General features: G+C 38.4%; 1 protein-coding gene across 11 annotated transcripts in view; it reads right to left on the bottom strand.

Moving 5' to 3' along the window:
- Slc25a12 (solute carrier family 25 member 12) overlaps nt 1–17,108 on the bottom strand; it is a 205,610-nt gene that overhangs the window by 84,978 nt on the left and 103,524 nt on the right. For 3 of the 11 annotated variants that reach the window (XM_087196441.1, XM_013076972.3, XM_021238563.2), the window contains exon 3: nt 6,771–6,830. The exons of 7 other annotated variants lie outside the window; for them this stretch is intronic. The gene's annotated coding sequence lies outside the window, so the exon portion shown is untranslated. Of the gene's footprint in view, nt 1–6,770; nt 6,831–16,219; nt 16,267–17,108 lie in introns of all 11 variants that reach the window. One more of the 11 variants, XM_087196429.1, reaches the window with a different exon arrangement.

Consider the following 17,108-nt stretch of genomic DNA (forward strand, 5'->3'; position numbering starts at 1 on the left):
TATAGAGTTAATGCAATGCCAATTGAAATTCCAACAATATTCTTTACAGAACTAGAGAAAACAATCCAAAAATTTATTTGGAACCAGAAGAGACCTAGAATAGCAAAAGCAATTCTAGGCAACAGAGACATGGCAGGGGGTATCACAATCCCCAACTTGAAACTATACTACAAAGCTACTGTGATAAAAACAGCATAGTACTGGCAAAGAAACAGACCCAAGGATCAGTGGAATAGATTAGAAGATGCAGAAACAACTCCAGACATACTCAGCCACCTCATCTTTGAAAAAGGAGCCAACCACCATCATTGGAGGGAAGATAGCCTCTTTAATAAATGGTGTTGGAAAAACTGGATTTCAACCTGCCAAAGATTAAAACTAGACCCATACCTATCAACATGCACTAAACTAAGATCAAAGTGGATTAAAGATCTAAATATTAAAATAGAAACACTAAACTTGCTGGAATATAAGTTAGGTAGAACTCTTGAAGACATTGGCATAGAAAAAGACTATGAACAAAACCTCAGTAGCATGGGAACTAGCACAAAGAATCAACAACTGGGATCTCATTTTATTAAAAAGCTTCTGCACTGCAAGAGAAACCACCAACAGAGCTAACAGACAACCTACAATGTGGGAAAAAATTTTTAGCAGCTGTACCTCAGACAAAGGTCTACTATCTAGAATATATAAAGAATTGAAAAAAATCAGACCCCCCCAAATTCAAGGACCCAATTCAAAAATGGGCATCTGAAATGAACAGACATTTCTCAGACAAAGAAGTAAAAGCAGCAAATAAGTATATGAAAAAATGTTCAATATCACGGGTCATTTGAGAGATGCAGATGAAAACAACACTGAGATTCCACCTCACCCCACAAAGAATGGCTGCTATCAAGAAATCAACCAATAACAAATGCTGGCGGGGCTGTGGGGAAAGAGGAACCCTGCTCCACTGCTGGTGGGAGTGTAGACTGGTGCAACCACTGTGGAAATCAGTATGGAAATACCTCAAAGAACTAGGACTAGAAGTCCCATTTGACCCAGCTATTCCCCTGGGGGGTATCTTCCCCAAAGAATTAAAAGAATCATACCACAATGATATATGTGCACCCATGTTCATAGCGGCACAGTTTCTAATAGCTAAAGCTTGGAAACAGCCCAAGTGCCCATCAACTGGAAGCTGGATAAAGAAGATGTGGTTTTTTAATAAAATGGAGTACTACTCAGCCATAAAGAACTAGAAACTAGAGACATTTATAGCTAAATGGATGCACGAGGCCATACTCTTAAGTAAAATAAATAGGACACACGTGTAAATACCGAATAGTTTCTCTAGGGTGAGAAACTGAACGTGTAAATAAGGATTAAAATAATTAATACGAATAACTGATAATTTGAAATAGGAAAAGGTCCAAAGGTGTAAGGGTGGTGACAGGGAAAGGAGAAAGGGAAGAAAGGAAAGAAAAAATTATGAGAAAAGAAAAAAAAATGGAAACAACGTCTATGTAAATAGGGAAGGATGGAGGGGGTGAAGGGTACACAGGTAATGGGGAAAAAAATAAGAACTAAGATATATCATGTACAGGTACAAGCACCCAATGATAAATGTAAACGTATTGTTACCTAAAATGTACCAATAAAAGAATTTTTTAAAAAAAGTACCATATGTTTCTCTTTTTTTTAAGACCTTCCATTTGTTCAAAGTACCAGTAATTAAAATATCCTACATTTTATATCAATAATTTTTTTTTGGTACCGGGATTGAACTCAGGACCTTCCGCTTGTGAGGCAGGCGGCATAACCACTGAGCTAAATCCCCGGCCCAATAATTTTTAAAGTAATAATATTACACTATCAAAGAAACTCAATGGGTTCAATGTACTCTGGCATGACCAAACATGAACAACCAAAGCACTCTTCCTTGGGATGCAGCAGATTTAGTTTCTTCAGTGAACCAACAAAACAGTATGATCTGGGGCCGAAGATTTAGCTCAGTGGCACTGTGCCTGCCTGGCAAGCTCAAGGTCCTGAGTTCAATTCCCAGTACTAAAAAACAAAATAAAAAATAAAAAATAAACCAGTAAGATCAGAAACTTCCCAAAACTAAAGAGGGGAAAGGTTCACTAAATTTTAAGCACAAAAATTAAAACAAACAAAAATCCACACTAAGGGCTGGCCCATAATCATAAAATTGCAGAACATGGGAAAAAAAAGAAAAATCCTGAAAGTTTTCTGGAAGAAAATCCAGGTCACATATAAAAAGACTCATGAGTCACAGGCATCATACTCAACAGCAGTGCCAGAAGCTTGAAGGCAATGGAGAAAGGCTTTGAAAATTCTGGGGGAAATTATTTCCAACTCAGAATTCTAAATGGAATTCTAAATTCATCAAATATATGGTTAACTTAAAAGTACTTGGAGATATTATCTATGTTCATGATAACAATGGTCTGCCTGCATGTACCCTTTCTCAGAAAGCTATAAAGAATTTTCTTTAAAATAGGGGGAGAGAACTAAGTAAAAGGAAGATATGGGACACAGAGAACAAGCCATTCGACCCAGGGAGGTGGCCAAGGGAATTCCAGGACAGCTGAGTACCTACCTAATCCTGACTCCCAAAATCAGAGCCACGGGGAAAGTGAAAGGTGTGGTCATCCAAGGCATTGGTACTGGGGAAAACAGCCTGGGAGGAGTTCTATTTATCACTCTTTACCACTCTATTTAATATTATAACCCATGCTTGTACCTCTATTCCCAACCTCCCTGCCACATTTTGCATTTTGGGCTGTTTCTTTGGCATTTATTGCTTCCTAAAATACTGTTCTATTTAGTTTACTATCTGTCTCTCAACTAGAATGTGTCACAAGGAAAACAATCTTTGTTATATCCCAAGCTCCAAAAGTTATGCCTGGCATATGTAAGCACTGCATGACGATCTGTTAAATTAGTAAATTGGTAGCAGGTATACAAATAAATAAGCAAATAAAAATTTTGACAATGTTTAACTATAAAAAGTATTTCTGCTGCACAAAAATAGGAAATATCATAACAAATGACTTGGCTTAAACAGTATCAGCAAGGGCCAGGGATTTAGCTCAGTGGTTTCACCACCTGCTGCGCAAGCGCAAGGACCCGAGTTCAATCCCTGGTACCAAAAAAAAAAAACAATATCAGCAATTATATTAATGTAGATACCAAATATTAACAAAAAGTGTAAGTATACTGAGAAGACTGGAGGGAGAAAAATTAGGAAGGAAGTAGTGGTATAAAGAAGCTAAGTCCTCAACTACTGGAATAGAAAGTTTTTTAAAAAGTCTAGAAATAGCAGAATTAGAAAAATGAGAAATAGCAAAATAAATAGCTAAAAGAGTTACAGGAATTCTTTCTGGGACATAAGATGGAGAAGTAGATCAGAGCAAAGAATTGCTGGTTTGCTTTTTAGCTAAGTATTTCAAATACCTGCCAAAAATGAGCTAAACTAAGCCACCTACTCTTTCAACTAGGAGAAAATTAAATCAGAAATGTTTTGTCTTACTCTGAAAAACACCAAAGTCTAACACAGCAAGTGGCTAAAATAAGCCATGATGGACACTTTTTAGTAACTGATCCTATCAAAGGTGATATCAAATCCCACCCCCTAGTGAGTTATGATCTCTCTACAAGGCATTCCTCAAGGCTCAGGGATTTAGCTCACTGGTTCTAGTGCTTCCCTCACAAGCACAAAGTCCCGAGTTTCATCCCCAGTACCAAAAAAGAAAAAAGAAAAAGAAAAGGCATTCCTCAAGTGGCCTTAGGTTTAAATTTTGGCTTGATCACTAATCTGCTCTGAGTTCTTAGCCGAGTCCATTCTTCTCCAGGTCTCTAGATAGTTCACACATCTATATAATGAAGATAAAACAATCCTTTATGTTTCAAAACAATATGAATATAAACACAGAAGAAAAAGCAAACTATAAGATATTAATAGCAACAATGAATGGATCCTACCAGTTCCTGCCCACTGTTTCTTCCCTCCCTCTTTCTTCAACATATAACAGAACTAGACAGGTTCCATCAAGATCATAAAACCACCAGAGTAAAGGAAAGGCAGGAGTGGAGAAAGACACTGTAGTGAGGGAGATTACCACAACTGGAAGAGAAGTCTAAGAATAGAATTTAAGAAGACTTGACAAGTCAACCAATAACTAGAATATGAAGCTGGGCGTGGAAGTGCACTCCTATACTTCCAGCATTCTGAAGAGTGAGGCAGAAGGATCACAAGTTTAAGCCCACCTTGGGCAACTTAACAAGTTTGGGTCTCAAATAAAAAATAAAAAAATGCTGGAGACAAAGCTCAATGCAAAAGTCCTGGGTTCAATATCCAGTACCTCAAATAAATAAATGAACAAACAGGTATGAGAAATGAGATGTAGTATACTACAGGAAATACATTATGAGAGAAATGTACTGTTCTGGGAACAGGTGGAAGGAGAGAGAAAGTAAAATCCAATTTCAACTGCAAATAGAAAGAAAGGGTACTTAAAGTTGAAAGGAAAATGTGAACAAATATAGTAATATGAAAACTTTTTTTCTTTTTTTGCGGGGAGGGGACAATTGGATCAAGAAGTGGTAATAGAAAGTGCAGGAGTCTAATAGCTCCCTGCCCAGTATATAATAAACTGTGTATATTTCCTATTTGACAGAAAAAGAGAACAGGTTAAGTAGTCCTTAACGAAAATGCCTAGGTTCAGAAGTGTTTTGGATTTCAGAATTTTTTTAGGGGGGTGGATAATTAGCATATACACACGAGATATTTTGGGGATGGACCCAAGTTTAAACACAAAATTCATTTATGTTCTATATATACTTTTATAGTCATGGTTCATTAAGGGTTTTTTAATGGGTTTTTTTGAGACAAGGTCTTGTTATGTAATTCAGGCTGGCCTTGGACTCACTACGTAACCCAGGCTAGTCTCAAACTCATGATGATCCTCTTGTCTCAGCCTCCACAGTGCTGGGGTTACAGGTGTGCACCATCACTCCTGACTTTCAATGGTAATTTTATATAATATTTTTAGTACACCTACATTTTTTTATTGTGACCCACTATATGAGGTCAGGTGTGAAATTTTCCACTTGTATCATCATTTCAACACTCAGAAACTTTTGATTTTTGAAGCATTTCAGAATTCAAATTTTTGGACAAGGAATGTTCAAGCTGTATACAAAGATATGCAGCAGAAGCCAAAACTGAAAAGGCAGTTTGAAACCAAACAGTGGAAGGCTTTGAATGCTAAGCAGAATAGTCTGAACTTTATTCTGTGAGACATGGGATGCCACTAAAAATTTGGGAGGAGGGGCAAGAAATGATCTGACCTGTGCTATCCCTGGTAGCAAAGTGCAGGGTTAGTGGGGAAGAGAGCAAATGACTGAAGCAGGAAACCAAGCAGTGGCTACTGCACAAATCTAAGTAAGAGATTCTCACCGCAGTGGAGAGACAGAGGGACAGAAAGGGGAGAAACAACCCACACTTGCACCATTGTTAGCAGCTTTGTGCTTCAGGTATTCTTTTCAGCATCACATTCATAATATTCAAAATTCAAAAGGGACAAAAGATATGCAGTGAAAAATCATCCTACCACCTCTGTACCCACTCAATTCCCCACCCCAGATGCAATCAATTTATATGTAACTTTCCAGAGATGTTTATGCATAAATAAGCATCTTATGTATGTATATACATCTATGTGTACTACTATACATGTTCCCAAACGTGTGTATGTATAAAATTCTTAACCATTTCTCTTCTTTCATGATTGGCATATTATTTATACTATTGTGAATGTCTCAGTTTTTCAAATTCAGTCCTTTCAAAAAGCAATTAAGCTATATGTACACACATACAATTATGTATACACATCATAATGAACCATAAAAATGCTCATGTCCTTGGACAAGGAATCCTGGGCCTGACTCCTATGAAAAATTATAAAGAAAGAAAACCTAAAAAAGAAGAAGCAAGATGGATTACATAAAGGTACAAATTTCCAATGATGAATGTCATTATATTATATACCTAAAATGTACCAATAAAATTAATAAAATAAAAAAAAGAGTGGCTGGCAGAAAAACTATGGTCATTTAGATTTTTATATTTGGCAGATATTTTCTTAAAAATAAATGAAATGAATCTAATAAAAAACAACCCTACAAAATAAGAAAATACTAGAAATGGGGTTATGGTGACCTTTGTTCTCTCTTCACAGCTGTTTGGGTATTGCTTTCTTTCATTAGCACATGACAAATGAGGAGGGAATAATAAGAACATTTTAGAGTTATTATTTTAAAAATTTTGGCAATTCACTGTCCATTCCTTTTGCCACAGAGTCTTTATTCTCTATTACCTGAATTTGATCACCAGCATAAGCAGACTACCTATGCAGAACACATCCATATACGATGTAATTATACTGTGTCTACAAATCACTTTTTTGAGACAGGGTCTCACTATGTATAGTTCAGGCTGGCCTTGAACTCACCATGTAGTTCAGGCTAGCCTCGAACTCCTGGCAACCCTCCCGCCTCAGCCCTCAGGAGTGCTGGGATTATAGGCATCCCCAGCATCAAGTATTCTTAACTTTATAATTATCAGGAAACAAAGAAGCCTGAGCACAAGCCACCAAGGACACAGCAGCCAATAATGAAAACAAATGCTTTTGTTGACATAAAGTGAAACAGGCTTTGCCAGTATCTACGGTTATAAATGATGCCAGAGAACCACTTACCCTGAGGTATTTTGCCAGTGTTTTCCCCAACTCTCCCAGTCTACTTTAACTTGATTTTAACTGAAAGATAGAGTATATAGTTCAGGGGCAAAGAAAGGTAATTCTTCTCTTCCACAGGAGTCAGTACTTGACTTCTACAGGAGGCAGTTAACTAATTAACTCATTAAATTAGAGACAATTACTTCACAATGTCAGTAAGCCTGTTGTCTCCACAGACAGAACTGAAGAGGGAGTTTAAAACTAAAACCAGAATCTATCTACCGTCAGTCAAAATGCTAAAACATTTTAAGCATCATGCTAACAGAGAAAAGCTGGTACCTCAAAAACTGGTGAAGTTGGGCTGGGGGTGTAGCTCAACAGTAAAGCACTTGTTAGCATTCTCTACACTCTGGATTCAATTCCCACCACAAAAAAACCAAAATTTTGGGGGCTGGGGGTGTAGCTCAGAGATAGAGCACACTTGAGGCTCTGGGTAAGAACGACCCAATTATTTTAAACAACTTTTTTCAGTACTGAGAACTGAACCCAAGGTTTTCACACTGAGCGACATACCCAACCTATTTTTTTATATTGATACAGTATCTCACTAACTCACTTAATTGTCTAGGCTGTGCTCAAACTTACATCCTCCTGCCTCAGCCTTCCAGAGCACTGGGATTACAGGCAGTGGCATCAGTCCTGGCTAAAGAATTTTTTTTTTTTTTTTGGTACCAAGGATCAAACTCAGGACCTTGTGCTTGCAAGGCAGGCATGGTGCCACTGAGCTAAATCCCCGGCCCAAGAACTTAATTTTAATGCTTCTTTTAACTGATTGGGTAATAATGTTTTTAGCTGGGCATGGTAGCACACACCTGTAATCCTGGCTACTCAAGAGGCTGAGACAGGAGTATCACAAGTTGGACCCAGCCTGGGAAATTTAATGAAACAATTTTAATACAAATTTTTAAATGAATTTCTAAAAGGCCTGAAGATACAGCTCAGTATATAGTGCCCCTGAGTTCAATACCCAGTACCATGAAATAATAATTATAATCAATAATGTTTTAATATAATAATGTTTTAAAAAGATTTTTTAAGTAAAAATAGTCTAATGGTAGAAATAAGAAAATGTTAAGGGCCTCATTAAGGCCCCCAACCCCACCCTACCCCTTGCCCTAGGACTAGGGATTGAATCCAAGGCTTTCACTCCAGTACTTTTTTTACTTTTTTATTTTTAAGTTTCCCAGGCTAGGATCAAACTTGGGATCCTCCTTCCTCAGCCTCCCAGAGTGCTGGCATTACAGATGTGTACCACCACATCTGACAAGCCCTTCTCATTCTGCTAAACAAAAAGAAAGACCTGAATGTTTACACTAAAGTAACAAAAAGCAATGTAAAATAAAGTTTTGGGTTCTCAAAACTAACATTATGATAAAGACTTAATATGTTAAGAAATTTAGTAATTTTCATAATATTTTCCATTTTGTTCCTATCATTTCAAAGGATGAAAATGACTTCAAATGGAATTACCAAATATTATATCCTTACTCCAAATAACTTTAATCATATTTCAAAGATGTCTCTTAAGTAGTTGTAAATCCCTCTTGGGCAAGAGGTCAAGGACACGTGAAAGGGACTGGCCAGAAGTAGCTGACAGTACCTGAACAAAAATAAGTGATCTATTTTTTAGACTAAACTTTTTTCAAATCCAAGTATTTGAAATGCAAAAGGACACATAACTTTGATGTTTCCAGAAACATTTAAATTTCACTGAGTATAACTGACAATCTGAAGCTGAATAAAATGGATCTTATGAGAACAGACTAAAACGTTTAATTAAAATTACTGTCTGTAAAAGATGGCAGGGTTTCATACGCAGATATGTCACAGTTACACTGAAGTACCTCTGGCTCCAGATGAGAAGATCATGCCAACCAGAAATGTTTTGCCTAAGAAGCCAACAGATCAACATATCAAGGTATCTCACCTGTCTGGAGTAAACTGGGTAATAATGATTCCTTTGCAATTTACTGAAGTTAACCTTAAGTGACCTTTAGGATGTGGGCAACTGCTCTATAGGTTAACTATATTAACTACACCTTTCAAAGAATTTACACACAACTCTAAATTTCCACTAAGAAAAAAAAGTTAATCTAAAATTCAATGACTTGAATGAGTAAAAAAAATCATAATCTCAATGATACAAACTATTTATTTAAATGGTACGTTCAAAAACAGTTCCCTCAATGTTTTATATTTCCAGCCATACTTCAAAGACTATAAAGGAAAGGTGTGATGTATTAAGTAGAAATCTAGTTACTTTTAAAAACTCATACAGTGTATCAAGAGCAAGGATCTTCTTTTCAAGTAAGCATACTAAAATGGAAGTAATATTATCTATAAACACTTCTTCAGCACAAAATCTTTCATGTTATTTTGCATTCATCATAAAACTGTGTCCTGGCACCATGTCTGATACAGGGAATGCAGACCAGTAAGATGGCTCATGTCTTTAAGTAGCTCAGAAATAATGGCACCATGGACTCTGAAACTGGTGGCAGAAATGAGTTCTAAACTACTGTGCTACTAACTCATTGAGAGTTTTTGGGTAAAACACACACTTCTACTGGGGGGAGGTGGTGTGTCCTAGCAGCCAGTAGCTGGCAGTCCTAGCTACTTGGAAGGCTGAGTTAAGAGGGTCACAAGTTTGAGGCCAGCCTGAGGAACTCTGTGAGACCTTGTCTCAAAATAAAAATATAAAAAGGGCCTGAGATAAAGTTCAGAGCTTCCTAGGTTCAACCTTCAGTGCCAGTGGGGGCGGGGGGGGGCACCACAATGACACAGCTTCTTTCAGTTTCTTCTCTAGCAAGAGGTTACAAGCAAAACAGCTGCACTGTTGTGAGGAAAAACAGATCTTAGACACCACAGTGCCTAGAGGTTGTAAAAATAACCATTATTGAAATCGTTACTGTAAAATGCTTACACACAGAAAAGCACAGAATCCCAGTTTCCCTCCTAGCTTATTGAATTTTTCTGCTTTTGCTCAAATGCGAAGGAGTTGCTATTCTTACTCTTCATCTCTCCAAACCAAGGATTCCCAGCAGTTGGCTTCTAGCATTAACGGGCTCACCAGGTCTGTCATGACTGGTCTAGGCAGCCATCTCTGCTTATCCAACATGTGGCTGTAACATGAGTCAAACCAAACTCTTCCTCCATGACTTTGTTCCAGCTGAAATGAACTGACATTTTCAGATCTTAACATCCTTTCAATTCCAGTAACTCAAATGACAATATCATAAAGTTTAGTAACTGTAGATATCACACAAAGCACTTCCCATATAGAAAAATGACTTGGGTGAACAATGGAAGAGAACAGTATGTATTAAGGTAAGAGCTGAGCACATAAAGCTAATTCTCTTGCTGTCCTTCACGTTACTGCTCTTACTTCCCATAGAAGCCAAATTTAGCCAGGAATGTGTGCCCTTTTGCTAGGAGCGTTCTGCATACGGAGAAAGACTACACAGCAGGTCTGAAACACAAACCCTGTTACAACATTACAATGGGGAATTCACCTTGTGTTAGTATGGTAAATCAATTAGAATGAAAGCATATTCTACTATAAATGTTTTACTGAAAAAAAATTTTTTAACACATGAGCATGTTGACTTTTTAAAGGTTTATTAAGCCATATTAATTTTCAAAAACAAATTTTAATTAGTAATGCAAATTTTTTCCAATATCACTAAAATCAACCACATGTGCATTAGGGAAAAAGCAGTCTTATACATCTAATTCTAGTTAGCTCTCTCAGCCACATATTTCACATTCACTAAAAACATGACCTTCTACTTGATTTCACGAAGAAAATTTTTCAAAATCTTGCCTTTCTTATTTGGAATGCTTCCATAAACTGCTATGTGTTTATTTTTTTTTTAATTTATGTATTTTCCCAAAAAAGAAAAAAGATTTTTAAAAATAATAATACATACGTATTTTCACTGTCCACAATATCAAGTCCTATGTCAGCATAGGACAACGCAATTCCTAACAGAGCAGGGAGAACAAGAGCCTTATTAAGCCCTGAAATCAACCAAAGCTACCATAATAAACTAGGGCTACCAAAACAATGTTCCCTCACAAGATGATAAAAACCTTGGAAATAAAATAATGACCCCAGACAATCCAATAACTGGAACTAGAATACTTCCCAGGGCAGATTACATTGAATAATTAATTTATATTGTTCTTTAAATAAATACTTCACTCTCTTGGTCTAAGTAACCATGGGAACATTCAAAGAGCACATATATTTATTAGCCTAGACAAATCATATCTCTGACAATCAAGGTACAGCTCCTCGGGGGACAGAATGCTTAATGTTCAGAAGCCTTGATTAAATACCAACATTTTTGCCATAGAAAAAAGAGGACTGTTATCCTGGCAGGAAGCAGAAAGTATTAAAAGATCTAAGAGACAGACCAACAAAATGCAATGTAAAAATTTGACTTTGATCCTGTTTTTAATAAAGCTATTCCAAAAATATAAAACAATAAGGGAAATTTGAACACTGAATAGAAATTGATGATGTTAAGGAATTTTTTTAGGTGTGATAATGGTATTATAGTTTGGGTTTTCTGCATCCTTTCTTTTAGGGATACATACTTAAGTATTTATATATGCAATAATATAGCATCTGGGAACTGCTTCAAAATAAGTCAGCAATATAAATGAAGCAAGATTAGCCATAATTAGCAAATTATGCTATTTTCTATAAATTTATATGACATTTTCTATAATCAAAATGAATGTACCTTGAGACCATAATGTTAAATGAAATAAATTAGACATACAAGTTTAAATATCATATGGTTTCTCTTATACGAGAAACCAAAATACCAAGAGCAAAATAAAAGACAGATAATAGGGAGCAGGGAGAAAGATGTTTCTCAAATAAGAAAGGGATCAAGAGATGGAGGGGAGAGGGAAGGGATAAAAAAGGAATCAGGACATGTTATACACATGTACCAACTCCACACAAGGAATGTAACATTATGTATTGTAAATACATACTAAAAATTAAATGATAAAATAAGGGCTACAGAAAACAAAAGGGGAATCTGTATATACTAACATACCTATATTGCCAAACAATATAAAAAGATAAGTTGCATTAAAATACATAAAGCAAGTTTCCTCCATTTACTATATAACCTTGAGCAAGTTATTCACCTTCCTGGAACTGTTTCCTCACCTATAAAATGGAAATAGTAGGGCTGAGGAAGTAGATCAATGATAGAGCAGGTGCTTTGTTTGCAAGTGCTTTGTTGAGTTCAATCTCCAGCACCAAAAAACAAATAATAATAATAAATGAGCTGGGTGTGGTGGTGCATGCCTGTAATCCTAGCACCAGGAGGATCTCAAGTTTAAATCTCACCTGGGCAACTTAGTGAAATCCTGTCTCAAGATTAAGAAAAAAAAAAAAAACAGACCGAGGATGCAGTGGGTCAGACAGAGAGAGAGAGAGAGAGAGAGAGAGAGAGAGAGGGAGAGGGGGGAGAGGGGGGAGAGGGGGGAGAGGGGGGAGAGGGGGGAGAGGGGGAGAGAGGGGAGAGGGGAGAGAGGGGAGAGGGGAGAGAGGGGAGAGAGGGGAGAGAGGGGAGAGAGGGGAGAGAGGGGAGAGAGGGGAGAGAGGGGAGAGAGGGGAGAGAGGGGAGAGAGGGGAGAGAGGGGAGAGAGGGGAGAGAGGGGAGAGAGGGGAGAGAGGGGAGAGAGGGGAGAGGGGGGAGAGGAGAGGGGGAGAGAGGGGAGAGAGGGGAGAGGGGAGAGAGGGGAGAGAGGGGAGAGAGGGGAGAGAGGGGAGAGAGGGGAGAGAGGGGAGAGAGGGGAGGGAGAGAGGGGAGAGAGGGGAGAGAGGGGAGAGAGGGAGGGAGAGAGGGGAGAGAGGGGAGAGAGGGGAGAGAGGGGAGAGAGGGGAGAGAGGGGAGAGAGGGGAGAGAGGGGAGAGAGGGGAGAGAGGGGAGGAGGGGAGAGAGGGGAGGGAGAGAGGGGAGAGAGGGGAGGGAGAGAGGGGAGAGAGGGGAGGGAGAGAGGGGAGGGAGAGAGGGGAGAGAGGGGAGGGAGGGAGGGAGGGGAGGGAGAGGGGGAGAGAGGGGAGAGAGGGGAGAGAGGGGAGAGAGGGGAGAGAGAGAGGAGAGAGAGAGAGGAGAGAGAGGAGAGAGAGGAGAGAGAGAGGAGAGAGAGAGGAGAGAGAGAGGAGAGAGAGAGGAGAGAGAGAGGAGAGAGAGAGGAGAGAGAGCAGAGTGAGGAGAGACAGAGAGTGGGGGAGAGGGAGAGAAACACTAAGAATGTGGCTTAATAGTAGCATGCTTGTCTAGCATTTATGAGGCTGTGGATTTGATCCACAGCGCTGCAAATAAACAGAATATCCATAGTACCTACCTTTAGAACTGTTCTGAGATTAAATATGATTTGTATAAAACACTTAAAATACTGCCTAAAATATAACAGTAACTCAAAAAGCATTAGCTATTATTATTTATGTTTTTAAAAAATCACAAACCCTTAACTTTTCCAAGTAAATGTTTGGGGAAAGATCTGAAAGAAACTAACTAAGAACGGTAATTACCTTTTAGGTGGCAGGAAAACACTGGGATTTAGGGGTAGAGTTCAGGAAGGACTTTAAGCCTTCATTTTCTACAGAAGGTTCTTTTTTTTTTTTTAATTGTATAAGTGAGTTGAGCACAGTGATGGCTGGCTAAGGTTGAAGATCACTTGGGCCCAGGAGTTTCAGACCAGGCTGGGCAATATAGTGAGAAGGGGGGGGGGGGGGGGACACCTTGCAGGAAGTGGAGTTATGGCTTGTGATTAGATGTCCCCCCAAAGTCTCATGCTTTTTCAGAGGTGGCTGAATCTAGACTGTGTGATGGATTCGTGGTGGGTCTAGGCCCAAGAGAGTGAGTGCTACCTTCCCTAAGTAGTCTACATAAGAAAAAAAGGGGCAGAAAGTCATTGTTTAAGATCTCTTGTTGCTTTGCTACCTCTGGCTGCCCTAAACTGTTTCTCCTCTGCCAAGCCACCCTGCCTTGGACCCAGAACTATAAGCAAAATAAACCTTTCCTCCTACAACTTTGGGTGTGTAGGAATTTTGTCTTAGCAAGGAGAGAAAAATAACTAATATGAGTGGCTTTAGGCTTATGAGTGCTTTAAGAACTCGGATATCTTATTCAACTTAGACCTCTACCCCTAGAACTGTACCTGACTCCTGTTGGACAATCAGTAGCTATCTGTGTTGACAGAGTTGCTCAAAATAGTAAGACACAGCATGAGAGGAGTAGGGAATATACAAGAATGATGTTAAAGAGAGGAAGAAAACCATTAGAGAATAGAGCTATCTGAAGATAGAATAAGATGACATTTCTTCTTCAGCGATCCTAATTTTGGTTTGCTATTTATAGTCTTTTCACTTAAGGTATGGCCAAAATACATGGCTAATGTTTAAATGTTTTTGAAAATTTATTGCAGTAAAAGACACATTGCCATTAATCCCCTCCAAAATCCTCCCTCTCACTTCAAACACATGCACTTACCCCACTGTTCTTGCCACTTTCTGAAGCAGCTCTGGAAGTCCTCTTTCTTGACTGTCTTTACAAGAAATGGTCAAAATTATGTAGGGTGAGAGCTACTGCCAAAAGCCATCCAACAGAAGAAAGGCAGACTTGTAAAAACATTCCAGTGTGTCCTCATCATCTTATTCACCAGATCTGGCTCTTCCCGAAGTCAAAATAACCATGAAAGGTAATCATTTTAAAGTGATTCAAGACACTGAGGCAGCTACAACAGCACAACTAAACATACTCACAAAAAGGACTTCCAGAACTGCTTCAGAAAGTGCCAAGAACGGGATAAGTGTGTTTGAAGTATGGGGGTGGGGGGTGGGGGTTGAAGGGAATTAATGGCAATGAATCTTTTACTGTAACATTTTTGTTTAAACCTTCTCCATATCTTTGTATCATACCATGTATTTTTGCAGGTAGTGTGAAAGCAGCACTAGAAAGCACACTGTTGAATACAGCAGTGTTAACTTGGTGAAACCCTATGGAGATACAGAATCTCTTCCCACATCTGTCTCCAACCCTTCCTGAGCAGTCTCCAGGTTCCTGGGTTTTCCAATCCCTTATATGTTTCATAGATGTATTTCTTGTTTTTACCCTCCCCAGTTTTCCTTGCTTCTTCTGGAAATTGCATGCTAATTTTCCTTTAAGATATGCTTCCTTTCCCAACTCTCAATTTACACAGGTGATTCTACGGGGAGCTGACTGAAGGGCTCCAGAAGTGAGCTTGTGACCCACAATCTAGCCAATGAGAGAAGTGTATCCATCTGGTACACTGTTGGGGTCTAGGGGCAATAATTCCTAGGCTTAACCTAGAAATTAGGAAAAGTACTGAATTGACAGGATTTTAATCCGGGGCTTCTCCACAGAGCAAAACCTAATTGAAAATGAAGCCAGTACAAAGGAAACCAAAACTAAGAGAGGAGATGTATGTGATTCTAACATCAGTTAAGTTCCCTATCAAGTACTGGCTCAAACCAGTATATTCTGGACTCAATCAAGTTTAACTGAATTTCTGTCATTTAAGACTGAAACTGTCTTGACTAATACATCTTCAAAATGGGTATTTCTTTCAGCTCTAGAAGCCTAATACTGGCCATCTCAAGGATTTTAGTGGAAGATGCTTTCAGAAATGTCCACATTACTAAGCACTGGACAGACCAGGGAGACAGTGACTAAAAAGAAGGAAACATTAAATATATAGAGTGAATGACATGTCTAAGGTCTGTGTATTGGTATTTCCAAGCCTGTGGTTAAACTATTATTCTTTCTGGTCCAGATGAGGAAACTAAAGATTCGGAAGAAAACTGAGCAAACACCTGCCACCGTCTGTTGGGTCTACCAGCCTTACACTATGGCTACACCTCTTCTCAGAACTTTATAGACTCAAGAGAAATTAGTTATTTCTGAATATGGGGATTTATGAAGATCTTTGCATGTCTCAAGAATGTGATTAATAACTGATTATATGTACATAATCAAATACATATTAACATCTTAGTCACACTATTAGGTCCAGCACCGTTATCTGGGGAAGACAAAGGGAAAAGAAAGAAGGAAGGAAGGAAGGAAGGAAGGAAGGAAGGAAGGAAGGAAGGAAAAGAAAAGAAACCTCATTCTAAGAGAAAAAGAAAGGAGACAAGAAACTAAATTTTATTTGGTTCTCCACATGTTAATATTGTTTACATATCACTTTAATCTGTAATATTCCTCCATGTTATGTGTAGTTATTCCATCTTAGATGAGAAAACAGGTTCCAAAAGTAATGTAAACATCTGAAGCCAATAAGAAAAAGAGGTCAAATAAGGATTCAAATCTAAGACTACAAAGCCCATGCAGACTTGAGCTACATTCTGCTACCTCCTCGATGAGACGAATTCCATCCAGGTCACAATGTTCTAAGAACACTAGAGATAGATAGGATAAAATGAAATGGGAAGAATCACAATCTATTCAAAGCAGTCATCCACAAGAACCACAGAAATGTAAAACACAACATACATATCAATATGATATATTAAAACTGTAAGTTCATTCATTCTATTTCCAAAGTGAAAGACAAAGAGATCTTCAATAGTTTCCACACCACCATTAAGAAAAATTCAAACTCTTTTCCCTGGCCTAAACACAAGGTCCTGCTCAATGTATCTCCTTTTATCTCATCTCTAACTGGCCATTCATCCCCTCATTCACTGATTCTTCCGGTACAGTGGTCTTTCTATATTTGTTGAACATGTCAAACCCTTTTCTATGTCTAAGCCTGGGCACACATGAGCCATCTGTTTGGAATTCTCTCCATCACCTGCCCTTTACTTACCATTCAGTTCTCAACTCTAATATCACTTCCTCAGGAGAATTCATTGACCATCCTCTTGGAAAATGATGAAAATGGTGGCCTTTACCATCATCATTGTTTATTTCCTTATATGCAATGTGATAAAAAAATATAGTGAATGTTTACTTTTTAAAATTTTTATTATAATAAAAGACACACTGCCATTAATTGGCCCTCAAAATACTTCCCCTCATTTCGAACACACTTATCCCACTGTTCTTGCCACCCTCTGAAGCAATTCTGGAAGATCTCTTTCGTGAGTATCTTTAGTTGCACTGTCATGGCTGCCTCAGTATCCTGAATTGATTCATCACATTTACCTTTCATGGAGATTTTGACTTTGGGGCAGAGTCAGAAGTCTCATGGTACAAGACCCTGTGAATGAGGGAGATGAGGACATGCAATAATGTTTTT

This window comes from Heterocephalus glaber, unplaced genomic scaffold (assembly GCF_053883595.1).
Source record: "Heterocephalus glaber isolate CG9 unplaced genomic scaffold, H.glaber_assembly_v1.0 deba00000347, whole genome shotgun sequence".
NCBI lineage: Eukaryota > Metazoa > Chordata > Mammalia > Rodentia > Bathyergidae > Heterocephalus > Heterocephalus glaber.